Source organism: Lissotriton helveticus, chromosome 10 (genome assembly GCF_964261635.1).
Source record: "Lissotriton helveticus chromosome 10, aLisHel1.1, whole genome shotgun sequence".
Classification (NCBI taxonomy): Eukaryota; Metazoa; Chordata; class Amphibia; order Caudata; family Salamandridae; genus Lissotriton; species Lissotriton helveticus.
In genome coordinates, this window is record NC_136071.1 from 142,660,345 (window position 1) to 142,686,632 (window position 26,288).

The window sequence follows — 26,288 nt, forward strand, 5'->3', positions numbered from 1 at the left end:
ATCTAGTCATTGTAAATAACAATTGCTGTTAGTACCCAATTTAGTGGTACACACTGGCAAATTAATATTCCATTTCACAAGCCCAGAGTATCCTCAAGTATAGTGAAGCAACCATCTGTAGATGTAATTTTTTTTGTACGTTTTTTTGTTGGGCCGCTTTGTTGCTTGTCACTCGAGGACACTCTAAGGCCATTTTTCAATTCCTCCTCAAAATCACAGCATTCCCCACCATTACCCAGAGCCTGAAAAAGGTAGCTGACACGTGGTCCTTGTCACATGAGAAACCTCCAGCCAGACCTGACTTTGTTATCGTTTGTCCATTCTGGAATAAGGACCATACATGCCAATGGGAAAAGGAAAGCTACCAATGCCAGCAAGCAGCTCTGCAGATACCGGCATGCAAAACTACAAGTAGCAGATTGCAAAGCGCCCTTGGCAGGAAACCACAACTAGCCTATGGCATCAGGCGTAGAAAAGGGTACTTGGCAGCCATATACACAATCTCCTGACCCTGTGGGGAGCACTGGCAGCAGAGGTGCCATCTTCACCACTGACTGGCATTCTCAGAGCCAGGGCAGGCTGCCAGGCAGACAAGTCTCTGATCCAAAAACTTGGAAGTCATTGTGACTGTTTTTTGTGAGTAGGCACGGATCTCTCTTTTTTTAGGTCGAACTTAGGCAGCGCGCATGCACTGTCTGCAAGACCTGCTGTATTCATCCAAACAACTTTTTTCCCCACCTCCTGTTTGCTATAGGTTCACTCTAATGTTGCTCTTCTTGGCTGCCTTCTAACTTGTTGGCTGGGCCGATATGTCACTTCCGTTTAAGGCGGAGGAGCACCGACAAGTACATGTTCCTTACACATGCATTGCTTATCTGTCCTTTGGGAGATCTTATTCTTTTTTGTTTTTAATGATTGCTTTACGCCCATTGCAGACTTCTATAAGTACATGCACCCAGTCTGTTTTTTAATTATTACTTTCCGCTGGCAGCAGCAAATAGCGTCGTGCAGGAACACATATATGCATGGGCCCTGTGCTTTGTTTCAGCATGGCACCCGCTTTAATCTTTGCAACATAGGCGCTGCGCTTTATATTTGAGCACAGCGCCTGGTTTTCTGTTAACAAAGCCAAAAGCTGCAGCAACCTGGATTCAGCCATGTGGGTCTCTGGTAACAGGCACATACAAATAGGTCGCTAGCCTGTGTGGGGATGTAGTGCCTCTTTCGAACCAGATTATGCAGGGTGCGAGTGCTGCTTTAGGTGCACCGTTGCCCTCAGACTCTGCATATCAGAGGCAGCGCATGCATTCATGCCCGACTTGCTTTTCACAGATGAGCTTTAGGTCCAGGTGGGCCGAGGACAGAGACCGCAAGAGTGTGTCTGAACGGTTAAATGCCCATTCACATCCAAACTGGCTGAGGATTACTGTGCAGTGACGCTTCCACGGGCAATGCCTTGTGTGGGAATTCACATGCCTTGCTGCTGTGTACCTGGGTCATTTAACGCCCCCAGCATTGGAGCCCCCTCTATGAAGAGGTGTTGCGCCGCGGCCAGGGCGACTGACTCCGGAATCTGGGGATCACGGTTCGATCCCCGCTGCCGGCAGAAGATTAGCCCAGCACCATGTGACTCTGGGCAATAGCTTGCTTAATCTTCCTGACGGCCCCCAGCGCCTAGAGACCCTTACGGGTGATTGTTTGCGCTTTACAAATGTGGATTATTATTATGTATGTCTGGATCTTTTTTATAGAGCGCGACAGCTGCCCCAGCAGAGAGGCGTCCCGGCACTAACAGCCCCACTTTCACAGTCTGTGCCCTGGATGGGCTTTCCCTCAGATGCCGACTGTTCTCTGTGAGTCTTTCTACTCTAGTTATGCGACCACTCTGTCTCCTAGGGCCGCGCCGCCCCCTAGCACTGGTGCATTGCACCGATGCCAACCCTACTTGCTGATATCAGCCATTCACGCCTATGCTCAGCTCTTGGAGCCTCAACCACTGGGTGCTAAAGAAAAGCACTTCTCTCCGACCATCTGTCCCCCTATTCACAACAGGGCCACGCTGCATTTCTTAAAAGGCGCAAGTGCTGTGTTCACCTATGTAACCCCAGGAATGCGCCTGCCCGAGGCCACGCAGTGGCCATAGAGAGGGCGGGCCACTAGTCTCGGAGGGCTGTCCCGCCCCCAACAGGATGTTCAGCTTCTCCTCCTCACTGGTTGGAGGAGGCGGCTGGTCGTGATTCTCGTCCAGGGCGGCGGGGAGGGGCCTCCGTGGGTTCTTACGCTTCTGCACCACGTTGGAGGGCCTCTTTGCCGCCCCGGACGCCGTCGTGTGCTCATCAGGACACTCTTTTTCCCTCACCTCTGGTTGCCGTCCAGAGGCCCGGTCTTGCGTCGATGTGATGGGTTTTCCGACGTTCGACTGTTTGTTTCTCCTGCGGTGAGTCTGGGTGATTTGGTTGTGGGTCGCGTTCCCACGGAGAAGCATTTGTTGGCTAGTTTCATTGTCCGGGGGCATGTGGGGTCACTTGTGCAGGCTCGGGCTTTGTTTAGAGCCTGATTACGCGGTCGGCCAGTTTTGGCTGGGGGAGTCCTGCCGACCTGCTTTTGCAGGAGTTTGCACTTCTGCTCTGTGCTGCACTTCCCCTGACCTCTTATAGTGATTTTCTCGGTTGTAGCACTTTCTAGTTGTTAGTTGGTCGGGCTGCATTCTGCCGAGTGCCGGTGAAGCGGGAGGCTCACCTGTGCCTTGTGCTCGGGCTAGCCTCCTTCATGTTCGTGCTTTCAGCGGGGGTGAGAGGGCCCCTTTCCTTATTATAAGGTTTATAAAAAACTCGAGGAGTGTATTTCTTTAACATGTTTAACTTTGATAGTAATACGGCACATTATGGCAAGGCACTGATATGGACTTGTCCAAAGCGCGAAGAGCCCTTGCAGTCGGAGGTCTAGGACAGGAGGAGAGGATGTGGCTTTACTGCCGGAGCTACCGCCTGTGGAGCTAGGAAACTGGGTTGAAGTTTCGGCGTCGACACAACATCTTGTGATCTTGAGCGAATCACTTAATCTCACGGTTTCTACAAAAACAAATGTGTGATTGTGTAAAGTAACTGTCATCATTCACGTAAAGTGTTCTTTCAGCGTTTGCACAACATGCTGTGATATGGGGTAAATCGCTTAATATCCCTCTTCCTACGAAAACGAACGTGTTATTGTGTTTCCTACGGCGCAAGCCTCCATGCACCGTCCCTCGGCCCGTGGTGTTGGTCAGGTTTCCACGCCTTGGGGGTCTATGATCGTTTCCCCCTATCTGGCGGCGTGCCCACCGGGCCGGTTTTCCTCTTGGGGCAACACTAATTCTTGGCACCTTCATCCCCGAGGGTCTGCCGCATCTTTATCATTTTGCTCCGTCTACGGTGGTCACTCCTGCGGGTCCCGTGGGGGGCTCGGCTTGTATCGGAGTGCTATGCCAGCTACCCCCCTCTAAGCATGTTATGTACTATCACGCCCTGCCCCACGCACTCAGTGGCAGGTACTTGGGCTTGGAGTGGCCTTATTCTTCATGGCCCAGTGGCTTGGGCATGCGTGGGGGCCTGGCTTGTAGGGTAATGGCCCCCCTGCTCAGCGGCCATCTTCCCAGTTTTCGGCGGGGTTTTAATGCCACTTAGCGCGGCGGCCATGCTCTGTAGCAAATGTGGCCATCTTGTCTCATGGGATCATGTTTTCGACTATTTTGCTGGACGGGGGCCTTTATTTAATTTTACGCTGGTGGTTACTTTGGAGTGGACTCTTCCCGATGGTGTATGCTCGTGCACAGTGGTCTCTCCTGCTCTATGATGTGATCGTTTCTCGTGCATTATTTCGAGGCTTTGATTCTAGTGCATACTTTAGGCAGCTTTTATGTGCCTTAGCCAGGGGACACCATTCGGAAGAGTCCGGCTCACTCGGGGTCGCGCGTGGTGCGTAGGGGATGTGGTGCTTTACTAGGGGTACCTCGTGTACGCCGGGGTACGTGGAACTTTCCTGCATCGAGCATGCAACTTTTGAGGACATTTGTTTTCTTCGAGTGTCTAGGCTCGACTCTGTCCGCTTTCTGCCTGACAAGCCGGGCCTTGTAGGTGCTTTTTCTGGTTTCAGAGAGCCCTGTTCAGTAGAACGAGGGGGCTATGCATGCGATTGGTGCTGCCTTCGATATGGCTTTTAGTGCTGACGGAGTGGCTGCTTCTCCCTACCGGTGCCCATCCTCCCCGGCAGTCGCAGGAGTGCAGGATGTGCCATGCACTGGGGTGCGTGCACAGGAGTGCCACTGCAAGTTTGTGGTCTAGCTTTGAGACCGCAACCCAGTGGGCAGGTTGCAGCAAGCTCAATTTTACGCTCTGCGTCCCGTGCCCCGGGAGGGGGTATAGAGGTGTTGATGTATATTTGGCCATTTTGTGAACTTGAGAGTATACCGCTTCTGGTTTTCTAGGTGTAGGAGCATGCTTGGTTATACTCGCGGCCGGGTATGTTGTTCTCAGGTAGGGCCAGCTACAGTCAGTTCTCAGGCACGCGGACAGGCTTTTCAGCACACCATATGTACGGCCAGTTGACCGACCGGTTAGGGCACCAGTCCTGGGGAGCAGGGTTCGGGCCTCGGTTCAACGCTTACTGTGCTGTGCCTCTGGGCATTACAATTTGGTCGCCCCATGCCCACATTTGACCACATCCGTTGCTCGCTTGTTCTCATCTAGGGCTATTTGGGAGTGCTTTCTTCCCCTTTCAGCTGAGGACGATGATTGTTGACCGATTCCTAAGCATTGTCAGACGGTGCCTTGTAGTTTATTACCTTCTTCCCCTAGCAGGCGCGACTTTGCCATTCCTGCCCCTTGCAGTTAGGTTGCTTCTTGTGGTTTTTAGACTTCAAACATGCTCGCGAGTGGCTGTCACATTCCATTAATATTGTCGGGAACGCACGGCGAAGGCCTAGGGACAGTTGGACCAGCCATTCCTGGCCAGTGGGATTGGCTTGTGGGGCAGCCGTTTCAATCATAGACAAGCCCACGTGGTTTCGGCACGTCAGTAGATATGCGAGCGTGCAGGGGGGGGGCTACTGCATCTGTGCCCCCCCCCCCCGAACGCCACAGTCAGTGTTGTGACTGAACCCTTTCGCGATCCCTCGTTGGCGTGCCCGTGGGCGGGTGCCCGCGCTTTTCTTGCGACCGCCGCGCCACTACTGCCTAGGCTGTGGCTTATGGGCCTCCTGCGCACTGCCCGGCGGGATGCGTATGTGGTCCCTTCGCAGGGCAGGTAGGCACCCGGGGGACATGCCTTCCAAGAGCACAGTGCGGTAGATACATTAGTCTGGTGACGAATTCGGTAAGAGGACCCCTTTTCGTCTTTCTAGAATACAGGTAACTCAGTGGCCTCAGTAGCGCATGGCTGCCGGGGTGGCAAGTCTGCATAGGTACTTCATGCAGCAAGCCAGTTTCCGGGAGGCTACTTGGTGAGGGCACGGCAGCGTTTAGGCACTCGCCTTTAATGGAGGGGCTGGGGCTTCACTTCAAAGCGGTTGACTTTGTTGCAGGGGAAGCAGGTGCGAGCTTGCTTTGCCTCTACTCATCCCGCAGCAGCGGGCATTCATGTTCATTTCTTTCTTGCCTCCTTACAGCGCAGACTGTTACAGATTATGTCAGCGCGCGCAACAACTTATACAGAACCGATACGTGAGAGCATTGCGAACACGTTTCTAGCTAGATGCAGACCAGTTCCCCTGAGCATACAGTCAAGAGTTAGCATACGGGGCTTTACAGGTAGAAAGGGTCAGGCGTGCATGCTTCGAGAGCGACTAAGTGCAAGTAGTGGGGTGCTTTGAGAAGGAAGTTAAGTGCGCAGTTTCAGTAGAGGATCAAGTACCGCGAGAGGGTCTACATGTGTTTGGGCAGACTCTCTATCCACTAGAACACCCGGGAGGACCCATCAGAACCAAGGAGAATATTCTTTTCTATATTTCGAGGCTCCCCCCAGACTATAGCAAGGGCATGACTATGCAGGCGGAGGTGGTCATGGGAGGTGAAGTAACAAGTGCAGTTATTCTGACTTCCATTGGGATAAGTATTATAGTTCCTACCTCCGTGATTGTATGGGGTCGACCTGCTTCTCATTACAGTTTTTAGGCTGGCCCTTGGTGTGTGCGGCAGTGAGGGCTTTTCCCCTTTACAGTGAATTCATAGTGTTACTTGAGGGGACTGGGCTTTTCTAGGGAGGTTCTGTTCCATTTGCAGGGACCATCTGGAGTACCTCCCTACCCTCTTGGTGGGCCTCCTGTGGTGCCATCAGGATAGGCACCATAGCAAACTGTTATTGGTGGGGGCTGTGCGCGCAGCTGGGCGGTGCGAAGTTAACTGTATGGGTGTTGCATGTCCCCCCCCCTCAAGTCGCTATACAAGGGGCAGTTCCTGGGGCTGGCTCCTGCTTCCTGCAGTGCGCAGAGACTGGCATGCATATTCAGGGCTTGGTACATCTCATTACTCACCATTCATACGTTCACTAGCAGCCACTATTTTCAAGCATGCCCATTTCTCTTAAAGGGGCAGTTCCTTGGGCAGGCTCCTGCTTCATTCAGCGCGCAGATATCGGCATGCACAGTCAGGGCTTGATCTACCCCTCGAACCGCCCTTTTCATATGCTCTCCAGCACCCATTAGTTCAAGCATGCTCATTTCTCTAATGTCAGGGGAGGGCTAGCACCCCCGGGGGGGCGAACAAGCGAACTGGGGCAGGTGCCTTTTCACCCGAGGGCACCTTGGACAGCAGGTAGGGCTACCCGGGATATGACTTCAGCTTTAGTGTGAGGGGACTCTTGGGGTCACCCAACTGGGTCTGCTGCGCCTGCCTCTGTATTTCTCGACTTGGTTCATTGTCGATACAGGACCCCACATGGGTCAGGTAGCACCACATGGGTCCTTGTTTTCCTATTTAAAGTTCATGGGGGCGGAGACCCATCCCTTGGTTCTCCGGCCTTTCTAGACCCATAATTACACGTGTTGGTCTTGAAACATGCTGTTTATTCTGCCTCCGCGATAGCATATGTTCCATGGCTTTGGGCCGGAGGTACCGGGGAGCCACTCAGCGTTGGCGGGATCCGAGCTGATCGCACGACAGTCTTTGGGGCATCCTCCTCTGACATGTACTTGGGTAGTTATGTGACAAGCGGCTATTTACCACAGACACATGTCCCAGCAGGCGACGCTTTACTTCCTCCAGATAGGGCCAGTAGGAAGCTGCACAGCATCCCGTGTGGCGAGTAGTTTGGGTACATAAGCTATGGGATCGCTCTTATCAGCTATTATGAAACTCTTTAATGTGGGGGTTTACATGATCTTTCTGGTATCTTAACACCCCTTCTGCACGTTTTCACTCAGAAGGGTGGTGGCTTGGCCCGGGGGGTCCCATCAGGAATTGGACACACGGCTTCACGAACACGTTTCGTGTGGTTAGGCTCCCCTGGCTTGCGCTGGAACAACCTCGTGAATAAACGAGTAACTTGGGGATTCCTTTGGAGCCCCTCACAATGTGAGAAGTTGGCCTGAGGTACTGATGTCTCCAATTCTGGGAGCACCTCGGATCAGTCTAAACAATCACTTTTGGCGGGGGTTGTAAGTCTTCCTTCAGACAAGCTTTCCTATAGGTAGCATGGACTTAAGCAGCCTCCAGGCTAAACTGGGGGGTAGGTGATTCCAGCTGTTTTACCATTGCAATCCTGTATTTCAAATGTAAGGCCTCCAAGCAATTCATGGAGTAGGGAGCGATAGCAGCAGGGGAAGCCGCCGCTTCACACGGTCTCGTTACAGGGGTATGTCCTGCGTACCTAGAAGGGTCTACACTATTGCTGTAGTGGGATTTGTTCTCGGGGTATATGCTGATTAGTGCTAAGGGGCTTTAGTTTAAGCGGGCGTGTCCTCCTTCAGATAAACTATCTTAGTGGTAGCATGGCCTAAGCGTTATGATGCAGGGCGGGATCTTAAAGGGGGCTCTTGGTTTCAGTCTCAGCAATCCACTGTTGGTGGTCCTAAGTTTTTCTATCTGACAAGCTGCCTCCAGTCTTCATCCCGAGAGGGCAGGTGTGGCCCGCCGCTAAGACCCGTCAATCCTGTATTGACATATGTATGCATCACCCATGTTATAGTATAATATGTACTGTTCCCTTCCTTGTCCCTGCGCTCTCTCGCGCTTAGCAGCACAAGCGTTCTTCGAAAACACACTTTCACCATGTTATGTGGTGAACGGCGTTTCACCAGTAGTGGTAACCTAGGGGGTGTGCCGGGGGCGCCTGTGGTGAAGGATGGGGTTGAGTTTCAGGGCATGTGCTGTGATGCCTATTGCTTATAGCCAAGTTGCCTTCAGTCTTCAACCCGAGTGGGCATGTGTTGCCTGCTGTTACGCCAATCCTGTATTGGCATATGTACGACTTCACCCGAGTAATATAGGATATGATGCACTGATCCCTTCCTTGTCCCTGTGCACTTGAGCGTTGCAGCACAGGTGTCTTCGCAAGCACTCTTTCTCTATGCTTGGCGGAGGATGGCGTTTCACCTGTAGTGGTAACCTAGCAGGGTTTGCCTGCTGCGCCGTGGTGAATGGTTGTGTTGAGTTTCAGGGCATGTGCTGTTGCGCTTAGGGTGCGATACGTAGCACCTTCAGCGTTGAGGGGCTCCCGCTCTTCTCTTGTCATTTCCTGTTCGTATGTCCTCCCGATCCGGGGATGGTTACACTATAGTTGTAAGGACTAAAAAGACCCAGGGGCATCCACAGATTAGTGGCAGGAGGCCTGGGTGTCTCGTTAGGCATGTAATGTTCATGCCAGCATCAGGCCTCTGCGAGGTGGTAAGGATCCACCGCTCTACTGTCATCCTGGTCTTGTTCAGTTTGACTGACCAGATGCTCTGCGGAGCAAAGATTGCAGGTTATTTCCCCGAAAGCATGATGGTGGTGCCATGAAAAGGGTCACCCAGCGTAGGGGTCAAGGCGTGTTCAAACAATGACATGTGTCAGGACAAAGCGAAGGGTTATTTGGAGGAGGATGGTGTTCACCTCACGCCTGCAGGCTTAGACCTCCTCCTGCTCGACTTGAAAGAAGCACTCATGAGCAAAGGTTGCAGGTAGTAAAGGTAGCAATGGTGGGGAGGCCTGTGCGGCAGCGGGTACCACTGCACAGGCTGTGGCGGAGTTACTGGGCGATCCGGAAGAAGAGAGGTGCAAACGATGTACTTCAGCGGGCACATAAGGGTGCCAGAGCCTAACCTGTAACCTCATGGGAGGTGCAGGAATTCGTGTCGGCGCCCCAGTAGTCCTTCGGGCGGTTGTGGGCCTGTGCAACCGGGGGTTTGCCTAGTCACGCCAAGGGGCGTGTCAGTATTTATATTATAATTGTACAGCAGTTGGGTGGTTCGCCACTGTGCTGTTTGGCTCAACAGGCGGGCAGGTGGCGAGAATGCAGCCGGCCCGGGATCGCCAGTAATGTTTACCCACCTTCGTTACATATGTTGTATGTAATAAACCTGCAGCAAATTTTTTCCCAAACTAATACGATGTCTGTGTATTATTTTGCGCGTTTGGGGAATGTGGGGGCGGGGGACTTCCTGTGGCCCTGATGTGACTATGCGCCTGCCCGAGGCCACGCAGTGGCCATAGAGAGGGCGGGCCACTAGTCTCGGAGGGCTGTCCCGCCCCCAACAGGATGTTCAGCTTCTCCTCCTCACTGGTTGGAGGAGGCGGCTGGTCGTGATTCTCGTCCAGGGCGGCGGGGAGGGGCCTCCGTGGGTTCTTACGCTTCTGCACCACGTTGGAGGGCCTCTTTGCCGCCCCGGACGCCGTTGTGTGCTCATCGGGACACTCTTTTCCCTCCCTTGCCTCTAACCCAGAGTGTCGGTATGGGGGATTTGTGGAGGTTTTTAATGTGTCCATTTATCGTTGCAGGTTGGAGTTAAGCGGAGTTACTGGGCGATCCGGAAGAAGAGTGGTGCAAACGATGTACTTCAGCGGGCACATAAGGGTGCCAGAGCCTAACCTGTAACCTCATGGGAGGTGCAGGAATTCGTGTCGGCGCCCCAGTAGTCCTTCGGGCGGTTGTGGGCCTGTGCAACCGGAGGTTTGCCTAGTCACGCCAAGGGGCGCGTCAGTATTTATATTATAATTGTACAGCAGTTGGGTGGTTCGCCACTGTGCTGTTTGGCTCAACAGGCGGGCAGGTGGCGAGAATGCAGCCGGCCCGGGATCGCCCGTAATGTTTACCCACCTTCGTTACATATGTTGTATGTAATAAACCTGCAGCAAATTTTTTCCCAAACTAATACGATGTCTGTGTATTATTTTGCGCGTTTGGGGAATGTGGGGGCGGGGGACTTCCTGTGGCCCTGATGTGACTAAGTACCCCCGGACTTCCTCCCCCCAGAGGCTTTAAGTAGCCGCAGGAATGCCAGGGGCACGGAAGGTACACCTGAGGCCATGTTTGCAGTAATTGCTTCCACTACCCCTGCACACAGCACAGTGCACATGGACCAGCTTTGCCTTTCACAAAGCTTGGCTGGGAAGATGCCAGTGAACCATTGTGTACAGGTGTACTGAGTCAGCAGAATTCGACCTTAAGACGCGACTACTGTGACTCAGCACCTCACCTTCGCAGTACCTAGAGTGTCCAAGTTCCTTCCTTAATTCAGATCAGAATGCCAAAACAAAGCTCACTAAATTTCAATGCCCTCTGCTGACGTCTGTGTGATATGTCGGTGATCAGTCTGAATGATGTGGGTGATCAGTCTGAATGATGTGGGTGATCAGTATGAATGAGAGCAAGTCAATTTAGACTTTCGTTATTTACACTGCTTAGAAATGGCAGAAGTACAAAATGCAATGCCGCACAACCCAAGCAATTGCTAAAAAAAAGGCTATCTCCTCCTTTAAAATAAACTAATAGGAAGGATCGCTGGTGTGCTTTTTTTTTTTGCGACATGGAATACATTGTTAGGAAACATTTTCATTTGTACTTAAAAAGCAAAACAGAAATCCTTCCTGTCAGTTTATGTTCAGAAAGCGCGTTCAATGGAGCTTTAATAAGATTAGTTATAAAGTGCCCGCCCTCCTCCTATGTCCCGCAGAGGCGGCATATGGCAGCATCCCTTTAAAGGGGTGGTAGAGGGGACGAGGGAAACATGCTGGAGTTGTAGTTAATGGAGTCAGGGCTGCAGAACTCAGTTAATGAGCCGCCATTCTGTTGCTGTAACCTTTTACACTTGGTAGTATCTATTTTTGTTGCTGCACTTTCGCTGTACATTTGTTTAACCCCTTGGCCGCGGCGGTAATTCCGTTGCGGCGCTGGGAGGAGGGGGCGCGCGGCGCCGCCATGCTAGTGACGGAACCACTCCGTCACCAGCCACGGGTTGGGTGTGCTAATGACGGAGTGGTTCCGTCATGGCCCCGCCCGCCTAATAGAACGCTGAGCGCAGGCGTGAAATTAACGCCGCGCAGGCGCGGCAGCCGGGCCGTGACGGAACAACTCCGTCATTAGCACAGCCCACCCGTGGCTGGTGACGGAGTGGTTCCGCAACCAGCATGGAAGGGGTTAATCATCCTCTGTTTTTTTTCTTCTTTATATTACCTCATTATTTGCTTTATGCTGTTATCAGAAAGGTTGCAAGGTCCTATTATTAGCAAATGTACACTTTATCCTACAAAAACAAAAATTTGACTCCTGCACATTCAAGACCTAGAATGCTTAAAATCCCAATTTAAGAGCAGAACCTCCCCATCCCCCTTTTCAGAAAACTCATTTAGACTGACTTCTTTAGGTAGCCATTCCTATGTTGTCTGGCATATACAATAGAAGTCTTAGACTAAAACAGAATAGCGGTGCTTAACCTTACATTCAGTCGGACTCTGCCCTTATACTGCTGTGTACAGTTTGACTTCCTTCAGTGCTCTTTAGGAACCACAATACCACATAAAACCAAACTATGCTACATAGCAACAACTTTCATAATAAATACACTCCACAGTATGCCACACATCTACAATCAGCATAATTTCACTCAGCGCACCACAGTTCCACCCCACATTAATCACCCCAACACTTTTCCATTGCACACCACATAATTCAACGAGAAACCACATAATACAAATCAAAAACACAATTACATAACACATCACATACATACAATCCACACCACACAATTCAGCATCACACCAACAAATTAAACAGCACACCACCAATTTAAACTCCACTACATAGCACTCCACCGCCCCACCATACCACATAATTACTCTCCATAACACACAATCCCGCTCCACATAATTCCTATAGACTAAATACCACATAATTTCCATCCACATAATTCCACTGAACATCATACCACATAATTTACACATAATTTACTACAAGCCACATACATCAACTCCACTCCAAAACACACAAGTAAAAAACAGTCACATTTACAACGCCAATACCTCTAAATTTTGCATATGCAAGACCTATTGCACTGCAGATAATTTTTTTATTTTTTTTTTGTTTTATATAGCACAAACTCAACCTGAAGGTATCAGAGCGCTTTACATGAGCACCAGTTGCGTTACACAGGGACACCTTCATTTTGTTAGGCACGGGAGATTAAGTGATTTGCCCAGAATCACAAGATAGTGAGCGTCCCTGCCGAGACTCGAACCCGGTTCCCTAGCTTCGAGGTCGATGGCTCTAGCCGTTTGGCCACCGAGGAGTGCAGCAGACTGGATCCTAGCCTCCCACACAGCCAAGCCAGCTGAGCATGGGAACATTATCTTTGTGCAAATAAGAAACCGAGGCGAATACCTTTGAAAAAGCAAACAGAAAAGGCCAGGGCTTTTATAAAGTAAAGAGCACCGAGAGTGGGTGCAATGAGGCATCCAATGACATGCAGTCATACCTGCTTCACCGCCTGCGAATGAGGAAACAGCTTCCAGGACACAGTTCACATTCTGAGACCTGGTCACACCTTCTCCCTAAACAAATCCCGCTGTAGCATTTGCAACACATTCTTTCTAGAGGTATTTAAATTTTGCAGCACCGTACAAAACAACACATGTTAAACTGAGCTACCTGGCAAGATGCCTTCAATTCCGTAATAGGCATTTGGTTTGATCACAGATGAAAAGAATGAGTCGCAGTGCTTAATTTGTAAATAAAGAAGTGCCAGAGCCCTTGTCACGTGGCGACTGTTGCTTGCACCACCCATTGCTCATCAGCGCTGCCAGTGACAGCACAACTATTAACCATCATATATCTTCAAGTGTGACATTTTAGACTAGTCCAGGCCCCCAAAGCTATAGGAATGACTTGGGCAACAGGTATTAGTCATTTTTAATGTATACTGAACTAATAAGCAACTGTTATTGTGCTAATCTCTAAATAAGGCAAACAATGCCTCCGTGTGGCAGCCTGTCATAAGTGTTGTTGTGGACAATTAGGTTTCGGTGCCGAGCACCAGAAGCCACAGGCTCAAATTAAGCATTGGCACTCGCACTCTTTGCTCTCCTGTCCAGGGTGAGCCATTAATAAGAAATCCGATTCTGGGTCGATTTCACAAAGCACTAGTAATCAGCAACTCAAGCTTCAAAGAGATATAGCTGAAAACCGGCTAGAAGAGAAGTTGCCTGGTAGCCACCAGATATGTAGGTTTGCGGTTAAAGACAAGGGGGCTATTTAGAGTGACACAGAAGTGGAATCTGCCTCCCCTGCCCAGCTCAGTGTTCACCCTCCTCATTTTGAGGTGAGGAGTGCTTGGGTTCTGAAGGTCTCAACTTTCTCTGCTTTCAAAAAGTTGCCCGTGACCTTCTTGCCACAGGACTGCAACCTTAACCTCGGCAGAAGAAAGGCCCTCCACTGTCTGAACCTTATTTTTTCTTGTGTGCTACCCTTATGAAATAAATGTTGGTTGCACACCAAAAAAAAAAAACTGATCTCCACACACTTCGAGAAAATTCACAGTGCAGAAGAATAATTGCCTTTTTGTTTTGTAGAAACAAACTCCAGCTTTCTGTAGAGTAAAAACGGTGACTGGATCTTCATAACATGGCTGGCGTTGTATTTAGCATCCAAAAGCGATTCCACTGGGTCTGCTGGAGCACTTCTGATATAATTCAATGTTGGCGCGACAGGGAACTTTAAATGTGCAGACCATCCTCTACAGGCTTGGGGTCCAACACTGGGATCTCAAAATATGCTCCAAAGTAGGTTTCAAGTGCTCTTTATGTGCGGGGAAGGACATCTGAAAGGGACTGACTAACCAGGTTATATTGGAAGTGGCTATGTATCACCAGCCAAATAAGACATCATTTCTGCCATTTAACTGGCGGCCGGTTAAATAGTACTTAATTTCTCATTTTTAGCCAGAGGCCGGCTAATTATCTGAAACTTCACTGTTTATCTGGCTGCAGGCTAAATAGTAGAGATGATGTAGTGTTTGACCGATGCCCAGATTGTGAAAAAGGTCATCATTCAGCCGCACTAGAAGAAACAAGCATTTGCAATGCAATAGGTCTCCCATTTAAGGAATTTGAGCTATTAGCCTTTTATTTATGTTTTGGTTTTTAAAACATAAATAAAAGGCATTGTCATTTACAATGCTAATAGCTTAAACTCTCACAAATGTGAGGTCTATTGCATTACAAATGCTTGTGTTCTCAAAGCTGCCTTTCTTTTTCAAACCAAACCCCCAATTTATTCTAAACTAAAAGCAGAAGAGGCTGATAGTTTGAAACGAAAATTATAATTACTCACTATGGCATTGGGCCACCCCTTAGGCATCATCAACAGCAAAGTATTTCAACAATACATTAATTACCACAGCACAAAACAAATTCCGTGGGAGCTGGACCTGGCCAGACTGAAGGCGAAGATAGAAGTGACTATCCGCCTCAAACATACATCATGTGTTGTGCCTACACCTTCTTGGCTCACAGCTCCATCCTTGCTGTGTGGTGGTAAACACAGAAAAGGGACAAACAAGTCAGTAGAAGAGGCGTGCATCACCAAAAATGCATTAAGTTGCGGGAGACGCGTGTCTGCTGTGATTTCATGTAAATAAAATGTTAAAAAACACATCCCGTCCTGTTTTTTTTTTTTTTTTTACATGAAATCACAGGGGACACGTCTCCCGCAACTTAATTAATTTTTTGTGTTGCTCGCCTCTTCTGCTGACTTGTTTGTTCCTTTTCTGTGGTTGGAGCGTCTTCATTGTGAATTAGCGCGGCCGCTACAGTTAAAGCGGACTACGCTGTAATTAAAATAAATACATTACTAAAATCGTGCAGCACGCTGTGATGTTGTAGATCATTATTAAAAACCAACAGAAGCAGTGCATTTCGTGGTCATGTCGACGACACTAATAAGGAGGAGTCAATAGAATTATAGTGATGCTTTAAAATTGTAGGGTGTCACACTAGAAAAAATTGGATTAGTTGACTAACCTTGAAGTGTGTCACCTGGACTTCCTCTTAGTGATCTGTCCAGAATTGTATGGAAGACACTAGTAAGAATTATTTGTTAGGGTTATTTTGTTATATCTGTATGTTGTTCTTGTTCATGTATGGTGTGATATATGTCATTTTTTGTGTTTATCTCATTGATTAGGTGCTATTGTCCATGTAGGATATAACTTTGGTATTCATCAAGAATAATAACTGTGGAGAGGGTAAATTAAATGTACTCTACCCAGTAACTGTTTTGAATTTATTCCTTTATGCCATCTGTCTTGTTTATAATTACGTTCTATGCCCAGGTATATATGGGTCATTTGGGTATACCCCTGTTGATTTTGACCTGCAAAGAGTGTGTGTGGTATTTGAAAGTAAGTGCATATGCAACTGTATAAATGTACGTATAAATGTAAGTATTAAAAAAAACTGAAATCATTTTTGAATAAAAAGGCATTTACGTTAATAGAATATTAAAATGAGGCATGCAAGATTCAAACTTCTGTTTGTGGTGTTTAAGGATATGGCACACATTTTTTCTTTGGTTAAGGAATATTTGGCTGTCTGCAAGGAATAAGGGGTATGGTTGTAATGCAGGTTACCTGAATGCTTTCTTCACTTATGAGAACACATGGTTTTCGTATTGTTCATGGTCCTACTTTTGATGCTTTTTCAGTGCTCGGCTCATTGTTGGCTTCTTATGGAAGGCGTTGTGCTAGGTTGGAGCTTAGCTTTAAGAGAGATTATGCTTGCTTAACCGCTACCGGGTTTTCCCGCTGTGCGCTGAAGATTCGAAAATCGCGGGTTACGTGACAAAGCCAGCTCGTCATGCGCGTAGCGCAGGTAACGCCCATGACGAGCTGGCTTTGTCATCCGCGTCGAAGGGGTTAATATTTCAGACCTGTAAATGTAAAATGTAAATTGATACTCGTATAGCGCTCATATAGCGTATAGCTACTCACGCGCAAGGGTCTCAAGGCGCTTGTACGAATACCGCTGTGGAACCCATCCTGGCTTTCCCTGTGAGGTGTCCACTCCTGGGCACCCCCAAGGTGGAGGCCAGGCATCCTTAGCGTTGTGGAGATTAAGCAAGCTATTGCCCAGAGTTGCAGAGTGGGACTCCATGATTGGAATAGGCACCGAGGCAAGAATTATCAAGTCCGTGGAATTTTGAGCCCAAGACCCGCCGAGGCGGGGAATTGAACCCTGGTCCCGGGCTAGACCTCTGCATCAGGGTCTCTCGCTCTAACCATTGAGCCACACTTCAACCTGGCAACACAACAACAGCTGACAAGCAGCAGCAAACAACAAATACAGAGAGATAGGTGGTATCTGGGCTACAGAGGGAAGGGCATCTGCATAAGGTAATTGGTGAAAGGGGGCACAATACTTTGGGGGCACTTGCAGGAGGTAAATTGGGGGTGGCACAGTAATGGGGCTTATGTTGAACAGGGGACGTGAGAGCTGGGGGCAGGTAAGCAAATCATATGGATCATTTAGGAGGGAAGTGTCTCTTGGCCCAGCTGAATAAACACACATTTCACACTATTCACTCAGCAGAGTGAGTTTCAAGCATAAATTCTTATCGGGCCCATGCCAGGAGTGGCCCCTTCAGCCACACTAACATTTTAGTCGCTCATCCAGTAGGTTTTAGGAATGGTAGTTTTGCTTTTATCATGATAAGCAGTGTTTCAATTGAGAAGGGTGCTGTCTCTATTGGCTTCTTATTCCAGTCCTTAACAGTGTTGTCTCAGCAAAAGGAATATGGAAGTAAATAAAAAGTTTGAGTGACAGGTTTGTGAGATGCACCCAGCTAAAGTCTTTTTGGGGGGCACCTGGGGAAGGAAGGAGGATGACCAGTAGGCAGATGATGATTGAATGTAAGCCAAGGACCACGGGATGGACCACCAGGAGGGCTAGGATGACCAGACCATGAGGACCAGGACAAGCAGAACAAAGATCAGGGGGAATAAGCGCCCTCGTGTTGTCATCTCTTGACTACTGTAACGGCTTATTCATCAATGCCCAAGCAAGAGTGACCAACAAAATGCAGACCATCCAGAATGCTGCAGCCCGTCTCCTGTCGGGAATCCCAAAGTTCTCACCAATCTCTGAGACTATAAGGGACCTGCATTGGCTCAAGATTCGAAACAGGATCAAGTTTAAAGCGCTGTGCATGCTCTATAAAGCATTGCACAACTGTGGCCCACGTTTCCTGAAATCCCAACTCAGATACCAGTCCTCCATAAGATCGCTCCGATCTAACAACCTTAAAATCCTACAAATACCACGAACAACAAAAACAGTTAACTGGGGCGATAGACGCTTCCTTGTGGCAGCTCCCAGATTATGGAATTCCCTGCCAGCTTCCATCAAAGACAGCCCATCCCTGATGCATTTCCGCAGAAAGATAAAGACCTGGCTGTTTGATCAAGAATAGTTACCGGCCTAACCTCGGGAATACATTCAAAGTTTCTAGCGCCGAGACACCTACGGGCAATTGTATGCGCTGTATAAATCTCAAAAATAAATAAATAAATAAATAAATAAATAAATAAATAAACCCAGGCCAGAGAGGACTAGGAAAAAACTAATGACCAGGACCATTACAAAAAGAAACGGGACTAGGGGTCCCAGGAGCATGGTGAGAAGGATGAAGAGGACTAGGGGGTTGTGGTACGAGGCTCAGAACCTAGTGGACCAGGGCCCTGAAGGAATAGAAGGACCTGGGGTAAGATGAGCAGAAGACCCTGAACAAGCAAGACAAGAAGGTCTAGATTGTCCAAAATCTCCAACCAGAACCAGAGGGATGACAAGGACCAGAACAGGGTGAATAAGATCCAGGTTGGAAGATCCATGAGGACCATTATCTGGAGACCAATGGAAAGGAGTGCCATAGACAGGAGGATCAGTGCCACAAAACAGACATCAAATCAAGGAGGACCAAGGGGCTAGAAGCAGAAAGACCAGGACCAGGAAGACCACAGTCATGAAGGACGAGGGCTATCAGGTTCCCCTTTCTGTATTTTAGGAGTGAGGGGCACTGTGGATTGTTTGCGGTAGGCAAAGAACTGCTGAAAAGTAAATAGGGTTCTCCTGAGAACGTTTACAACGTTAGTTAGGGAGGAGCCAGGAGTCATGCTTACCTACTAGCTAATGACAGTCATATATGAGGCACCCCAAGAAACCCTGTTGAATATTCTTTCTTGACTTGTGGAAGATCAGAAGAAGACTGGCTCTGCTGTCTGTGACCTCAGAGGAACCTTGAAAGACTGTTCTGCTCCATCTTGCACTTATGACAAAAAAAGTGGACTCCAATGATCTTCAGGCTGACCTCCTGTGTTGCTACAAGGACACAAAGAGCTGCAAGAGGCCTTTTCCTTTTGCTTACACCATTTTCATTGATATTTCAAAGTGTGTGACGGTCACACTACCCTCGAGTGCACCCTCTCCAGCAGAACCTCTTAATCAACCTCAAATTAATTAGTGCTGTGCACCTACCACCCATCTTTACTTTTCCCGAAGGGACCATTACCAACGGGACCTGGACTTAACCTTGCTGGCGGCTTCTGGTGGAGTGAGTCCAGGCCACCAACTGCTGTCCATCACTTCCTGGGAGCTTTAGAAGTGACCCAGAGGAGGTGCTTCAGAATCCCAGAAAAAGGGGCTATGAAATTTTTTGCACTTCTAAATCCTCCAGAGACTCAGGGGGACCTCGCGTCAAAGGTTTGGCAAAACACCCAAACACAAATAAAAACCACTTTCTTACAGCCATAACTGGGGAAAAGTAACTGGGCACTTGGGGAGCAGCTGAATCTGTCACTTTGCAATATGCATCCAATGTAATTGTTATAGGACCAGTAACTTTTCATCCCAATAAATTTGTTGTAGGTCTATATAGTGCCTAACCCATGCAGAGAATGGCAAGAGGAGAGTATTGTTGGCCAGAAGTACAATTTTCTGTTATCAAACGCTCTCCGTTTTGGATCTACTGTAAAAGGATCCTGGACTGTTCCATTGCGTAACTGGTTATTATGGAGGGATTAGCCTTGCTGTTCCCACACAGATGATCATACATAGGTCACATTAGAGAATGTTGGTATGTATCCACCCTTTTGACTCCATCCATCATCCACTATTCTGCCAACTCCATACTTAAACACTAATATCACAGCCTTAAGCACACACAAACATTTAAATGACAGTTCAATATACAGTCATTAAACTTCAGACTTTCTTTAGTAGTTTTAAATAAAGCTACTACAGAAAATCTAATGTTTAAAGATTGTATATTGAACTGTCATTTACATTTTTGTGTGTGCTTAAGGCTGTGACATTGTCTCAACCCTTGGATTGAAATGAGGAACTTGGGTGAATCTCCCTCCCCTTTAAAAGCACCCCAGCCTGTGACTTGATCTGATTAGATATTGTGTTATGGTCTAGTGAGCGCAAAGGTCCTACCAGTCACCCATTTGTTAGATTCCATGCTTAGACACACCTTCAAGGTAGTTGTATGTGGGCCAGACTACAAACCCACAACCTACTAACCATGCACGCACACCAAAAAGATGGTGTATGTCTGGAAATTAGCTCTATCTTTCTTTAAACTATCTACTTCACTTTATACTTATGGTGAGCAAAAAACAATGGATTTAGGCCCAGATCTCTGTACTAGGGTGAATGTATGACCTTGTTCTGCATTCTGCCCAGACGTGGGTCCCGTGGTCTCCATGCCACTGGAATCAAGCTATCCTGGCTGATGAGGGCTGAAAGCCCGAAACCGGTCCTAGGATGCTTATTTTCGGTCCAGGGAAGACCTGGCCTGGCAGTTCGGGCTGGACTGTTTCCATTGGGCGCAGGGTCAAGACAGATTTGTATATGACCCAAAACCGGAATGGCATGGGGAGCAAAAAAACTATGGATTTAGGCCCAGGTCTCTGTACTGGGATGAATGTATAACATTGTTCTGCATTCTGTCCATCAATTGTTCTTTTTGCATCACTTCATACTTAAGCACAATCACAAATATGTGCTTCTTCCTTTTGTTGCCAAACATTTCTAGGTTTCTGAAGCCAAGAATAACTGATCAGACCAGTATGGATTGTCCAAAGTTCTTGTATTGATGCCAGCCCATTGAGACCTCTCCATCGGGTCTCATTGCCTCAGTGACTGATAGCAACATGGAAAATGGAGGATCATCTGGTTTTACTGGAGCAAGGCGAAAGCGGATGGGACAAGGGTCATACGTTTGTAGCTTTCTGCTCATCCACCAACTACAATTGGTTTCACGAAGGTGGGCTTTAGAAAGCAATATGCGCATTGTAGCATGTCCACCATGGCCTAAATATTCCTACTGCAGCCGGACCACCAACTTGTGCAGCACATCCCAGGGCTCAACTGAATCCCACGAGTTAGCCAATATCTGAAAACAACACCTACTGAATTCCATACATGACGAAGGCAAGAGAATGCAAAAAACAAAATCTTGGGCCTATGCAATATTAATCTACTGCTACAATAAGCTGTAACTGTATAGCCTGGGATGATCAGCTAGCAGTGATAATGGGTACAATTTGGGTGTCCATCAGCTCATCAGTGCTACGCCAATCAGAAAAGAAAAAGGATGGAGTACTTGAAAAGGACAGGCATTGTTTGTTCAGTTCACCAGGGCAGAACATAGGGACCGCCAGAATAAATGACAGGGCAAGGTGGTACAGCATTTCCAAAGCCATGCTACAAATGTAAACGTTTCTGATCTTGAGAGTGAAATGATATAATCCCACTCCTTTAATTTCTCAAACTCTTGTGAGGATTATTCTGAAAACATACCAAATGTTTCTATACTTTTTCCAATACTTTCTTTGTTAGTACCACAATCAAGGTACCATCTGCACAGAGAAGGAAGAACCATTTCATTGTCAATCTATGGCACCAGGAAGTGGCCTGTTGAAAGACTGCTTGCACCTTATTCACATTCAGAAAATATAAAAGGCATAGAGGCTCAACTGCAGTGCACCTTCGTGCCTATACTTATTGACTCTGTAGTCCATGTACTGACACAATTAGTTCAAAATCCATAAAATATGTAGCTTGAAGATAATCGATACCCATGAGTTTCTAACATCAACTGTGTCAAGAAAGGCAATGCCCAGAGGCGGATTGAAGATTCACAAATTTGGAAATCGGATTATGCAGGATATATCATTAAACCACTCTCCCAGTTACTACTTTAAGGAATTAGGCTCAAATGATGATATCCTGACCAACAACGCAGTCACTTAATAATAATTATTTTACTTGTCAAACGTAGCTACAGGAGCATTTGACAGAACATTTGCCTGACAGACTAGTTACATCGCTTCTAGTTTTTCAAGCTGTATAGTTTTACTTCTCTCTTTCATGACATTGAAACGAAGCCTCTCAATTGAGGGGGTCCTATGCAGTTGTTAACCTAAATATCAAATTGCACCATACACTGGGATACAACTTTTCCAGTTCCCGCCTTTGTTTTTCGAGCAATTTTTTCTAGCGTTTTAGTCTGATTTGTTTAATTGACCTGAATCAAAATTACTAATACCTGAATGTTCTTATTAGCTGCATAAAAATGCAGGGCAGAAAACGAGGTATTTTGATAACATGTTTGCCTTTTGGGAATTTTATATCTGGCCCTGGTACATTCCCATGAATTTGTAAGAGTGAATATATAGCTGCAGAAGCGCAAATTACTGCACCTACCCCCAGATTCATCATTGTCCTCTTTTGCGAGTCCTTAATAGCGATTATTAAGGAATCGCTATTGAAGACTCGCAAAACGGGATTCATGTAGAAATCGCAAAACAAAATTCTACAGCTTCCTTATTTCTAATCGCAAATAAGGATGCGATTTCAAGGGTGCCAAGGGTGTCCAAAGGACACCCAGTAGCACCCCTGAAATGAAAATGTAGTCTGATGTTGCGCACACACATGTCCAAAGGACATACAACTAAAGTGCATTTTTCTAAGTTTTCTCTATTTACCACGAAGTCAGACTTCGCGGTAAATAGCGGCCAAAAATTGCGAATTCGCAATTCAAAAATGGTTCATGAATTACATTTAAGGAATCTCAAATAGAGATTCCTTAAATACAATTCCTCGCAATATAGCGATTTCGCATTTTGCGATTTTTGCATTTGGGATGATGAATCCCAAATGCAAAAATTGCGCTCGCAAAGGGCCAGATTCTCAGAATCTGGCCCTTTGCGAGCCGATTTACCATTGATGAATCTGGCTGCTAGTCTCATCTTTATTATTAGCCACTGCATCAGGCAAACTTAAATGAGCATGTGTGTATTAAGTGGCAGCTCCATTATGGAGCCACAAGTTGCTGTGTCTAGGAATTGCCATTATGGAATGTCATTCTGTGACATTGCTTCCAAATTAATTTGGAAACATTTAAACATTATGTTATAACCTGCAGTTTGGTTGCAATGCATTCTCTCCATAGATTCTCAATGTCCTGCTGCTCAGCCAGTGTGATGACGTCATGGAATGTTGACAGGTGCCCGTGCCTGTGAGAGTGTCAGCTGGAGAGAGTGGCCTGAGCAGTAAGGATGCTGCTCCTGGTGGAGATATGTTTCTCTAACTTGTATCCGGAGCTATAACTTCTGCAATAAATCTACCTTATTATCTTACGTGGAACTGGCTACCCAGCTCCTGCCTACAAGAGGGTATCTTCCAATTGTAACACTGGTGACAATCTAGAAACAAACCTACGCGTAAGGAACTCAGGAAACTAAGTAAAGAACCATTACAAATGCAAGAGAAGGAAGAAGACAAAGAAGAGAAGAAGCAGACGACCGGAACCTCACCAGTGTCTTCTCCGTAAGACAACCGGCAGGCTGAGAGGGTGGTCTACTTAATTATACACAGATGAGTTGTAGTGTATTGAACACTATACTTAAGTTTATGTATGAAGTCATTTCATAATGTTCTGATTTATGCATTGCTAGTTAAATGTTAGTTACCATATTATATCTTGTTTGTGGTAGAGTGCAAATTTTGTGTTCCTGCTCCAATTGGAGTGTGCAGGAGTTTTGGTGAGAAGACGTGGCCATTATCGAGTCCGTGTTTTGCTTTACTTCTGTGGTGAGTACACATGGCCATGATTGAGTCAGCGTTTTGCTGTACACCCCCCTGGTCCTATGGATGTATGCAGTAGGGGGGTTAACCCTAACCCTGCAAGGTATGCAGTTGGGAGTAACAGTTATTAAGTTCCATGGTCCTGCATGGTATGCAGTAGAGGGTGAGTGGTGAGTTTCTTGGTCCTGCGAAGTATGCATTCGTGGGTGAGTGTTGAGTTCCCTGGTCCTGTAGGGTATGCAGTAGAGTGTGGGTGTTCTGCAAGAGTACGCAGTTGACGGAACGTGTTGTAGGTTTCCCAAAAGTATGAGTAGTACAAGGTGCAAGTATTTCCCTGGTCCTGCCATGTATGTATGAATAAATTATAGATTGGGATAGGTCTGAATAATTTATAAAGTGTGGAAAAAATGAATAGGACTTATGCATTGTTCTATTTTCCATCGTATGTCCTGTTGTATTTTCATTATTTTGTTCAAGGGTTTAGTGCAGCAGAGGGCGTGAATATTTTCCTGGTCCTGCCATGTGTGTAGGAATAATTTATAGAGTGTGGAAAATTGATAGGACTTATTGATTATTTTATTTTCCGTCCTACGCCCGGTTGTATTTGTTTTATTTTTGTCTAAGGGGAGGAGATGTGTTATAAGCTGCTGTTTAGTTGCAATGCATCCTCTCCAGAGATTCTGGATTTCCTGCTGCTCAGCTAGTGTAATGATGTCATGGCATGATGATGAGTGCCTGTACCTGTAAGAGTGTCAACTGGAGAGAGTGGGATGAGCAGTAAGGATGCTGCTCCTGGTGGGGATATGCATCTATAACTAGTAACCTGTAAGCACAGCTATAACTTCTGCAATAAAGCTACCTTATTGTCCTATGTGAACTGGCTACCTGATTCCTTCCTACAAGAGAGTATGTTTCAATTGTAACACATTCTCTTTGGTGGCTTTTGGGACCTTTGAACTATGAGGTAGTGCTGTTTGGATGTTAACTGCACTGAACTCCGTTTTAGCACTAACTTGCTTAGGGAGATGGTGCCAATTGTGTTCACTCCTTGTTTGCACTACTTCTTGCTAATAACTGCCTATTTAAATCTGTGCTAGGTATAATAATACATGTTTTCACTCTTAAGACTGCAGCTAGGTAAAGAGTGAAGTTTCTGTGATATATGCACTTCTACTGGCCAAATTGTGCATGCACTGCTATTTAGCCAGTAGCCATGTCATATTTACCAAACAGCACATAGTCTCCTTTATATAGTCAGTGGTGGCCAGGAAAATAATGGTTTGTTTGATATTTAAAAGGTCGCTGGCTGAGTCTTTCCTAATGTCTTGTATTTAGCCAACCGAACAACCAGGTAAATATTGACATTTCTTTGCTATGTGCAAGGCCACCAGCCAAATAATTATTAATTTCATGCTATTCAGCCTGCAGCCATGTAAATTATGAAGCGTATTTGCTATTTGTGTAGCCACTGTTCAAATTGTACATAATGTCTGCTATTTGCCGGCAGAGGGTAACGAGTGATGTTTCTTAGCAATTTGCCTCACCACTGTACAAATAATGCATAATGTTTTAGATTTAGCCTAGGGCTGGGTAAATCTAGACGTTTCTTTGTTATTTACTTGATCTCTGGGCAAACAATCCATAATCACTGTTATTTAGCCACAGCCAGGTAAATAGTAAAAGTTTCTTTGCAGTTTCCATGGCTTCCGGCCAAAAATTACATAATCTCTACTATGCAGCCAGCAGCTGAATAAATAGTAACTTTTCCTTGCTATTTGCTTGGTAGTTTGCCAAACAGGGCCGAACTCCCACTCGTTAGCCAGTGGCCGGGTACATTGAGAAGCTTCTGTGCTATTTACAAGGCCGCCGGCCAAACAGTGCTTAATCTTTAATATTTAACCAGCGGCTGGGTACACAGCAGAGAACATTCACTATTTACTCGGCAGCCGATTAAATAGTCACCAACTACGTGGAAAGGATTTCAACTCACAAATGGAAGAAGGTGCGATTTGAATACAATACACCGTACCGGATTCAGAGTTTGGTAGTAACCGAAAATCCTCAAATTTCTGTATGAATCTCTAAATAATGAGTAGATTTTAACAGCGGAAATTCCTCCACATTACAGATAGTAGTGTGGAGGAAATTCAGGTCGTGGGTGCTACTAAGTTCTTAAACTTTCCTCCAGAAATGTAAAGATTTGTAATTCATAGTGAACTCTAACTCAGGGCATTGGTTAGCAGCTGCCAATAAACCAAGCCGTGAGTGGAGGAACTTAGGGCCAGATGTAGGTCGGTCGGTAACGGCCGAAAATCGGTATTTTCGGTCGTTACCGACCGGTATTTGAGAAATGGAATGTAGGGGCCTTCATTTTACAGATTCTGTAAATTTACCGATCGGTAAATTTACCAATTCTGTAAAATACCGAATCGGTAAATTTGATATGTAGGTGGGACTCTCCTGAGTCCCACAGGCCTTACCGAATCGGTATTTTACCATCAAATTCAATTTGATGGTAAAATACCGATTCCGGTGTGCATGCACATGTGTGCCATATGACAGGCAGACCTGCCCTTAGGGCATGTATGCCTGCCACATGACACCCAAATCTGTTTTGGGGGTGCTAAAGTGACACCCCCTGCACCCTTGTGAAATTCGGTATTTACCGATTCGGTAAATACCGAATCGGTAATGCCCATTCAT

At 46.9% G+C, this 26,288-nt stretch overlaps 1 protein-coding gene across 2 annotated transcripts in view; it reads right to left on the reverse strand.

Moving 5' to 3' along the window:
* TMEM184A (transmembrane protein 184A) overlaps window positions 1–26,288 on the reverse strand; it is a 172,567-nt gene that overhangs the window by 54,929 nt on the left and 91,350 nt on the right. The window lies entirely within an intron of this gene.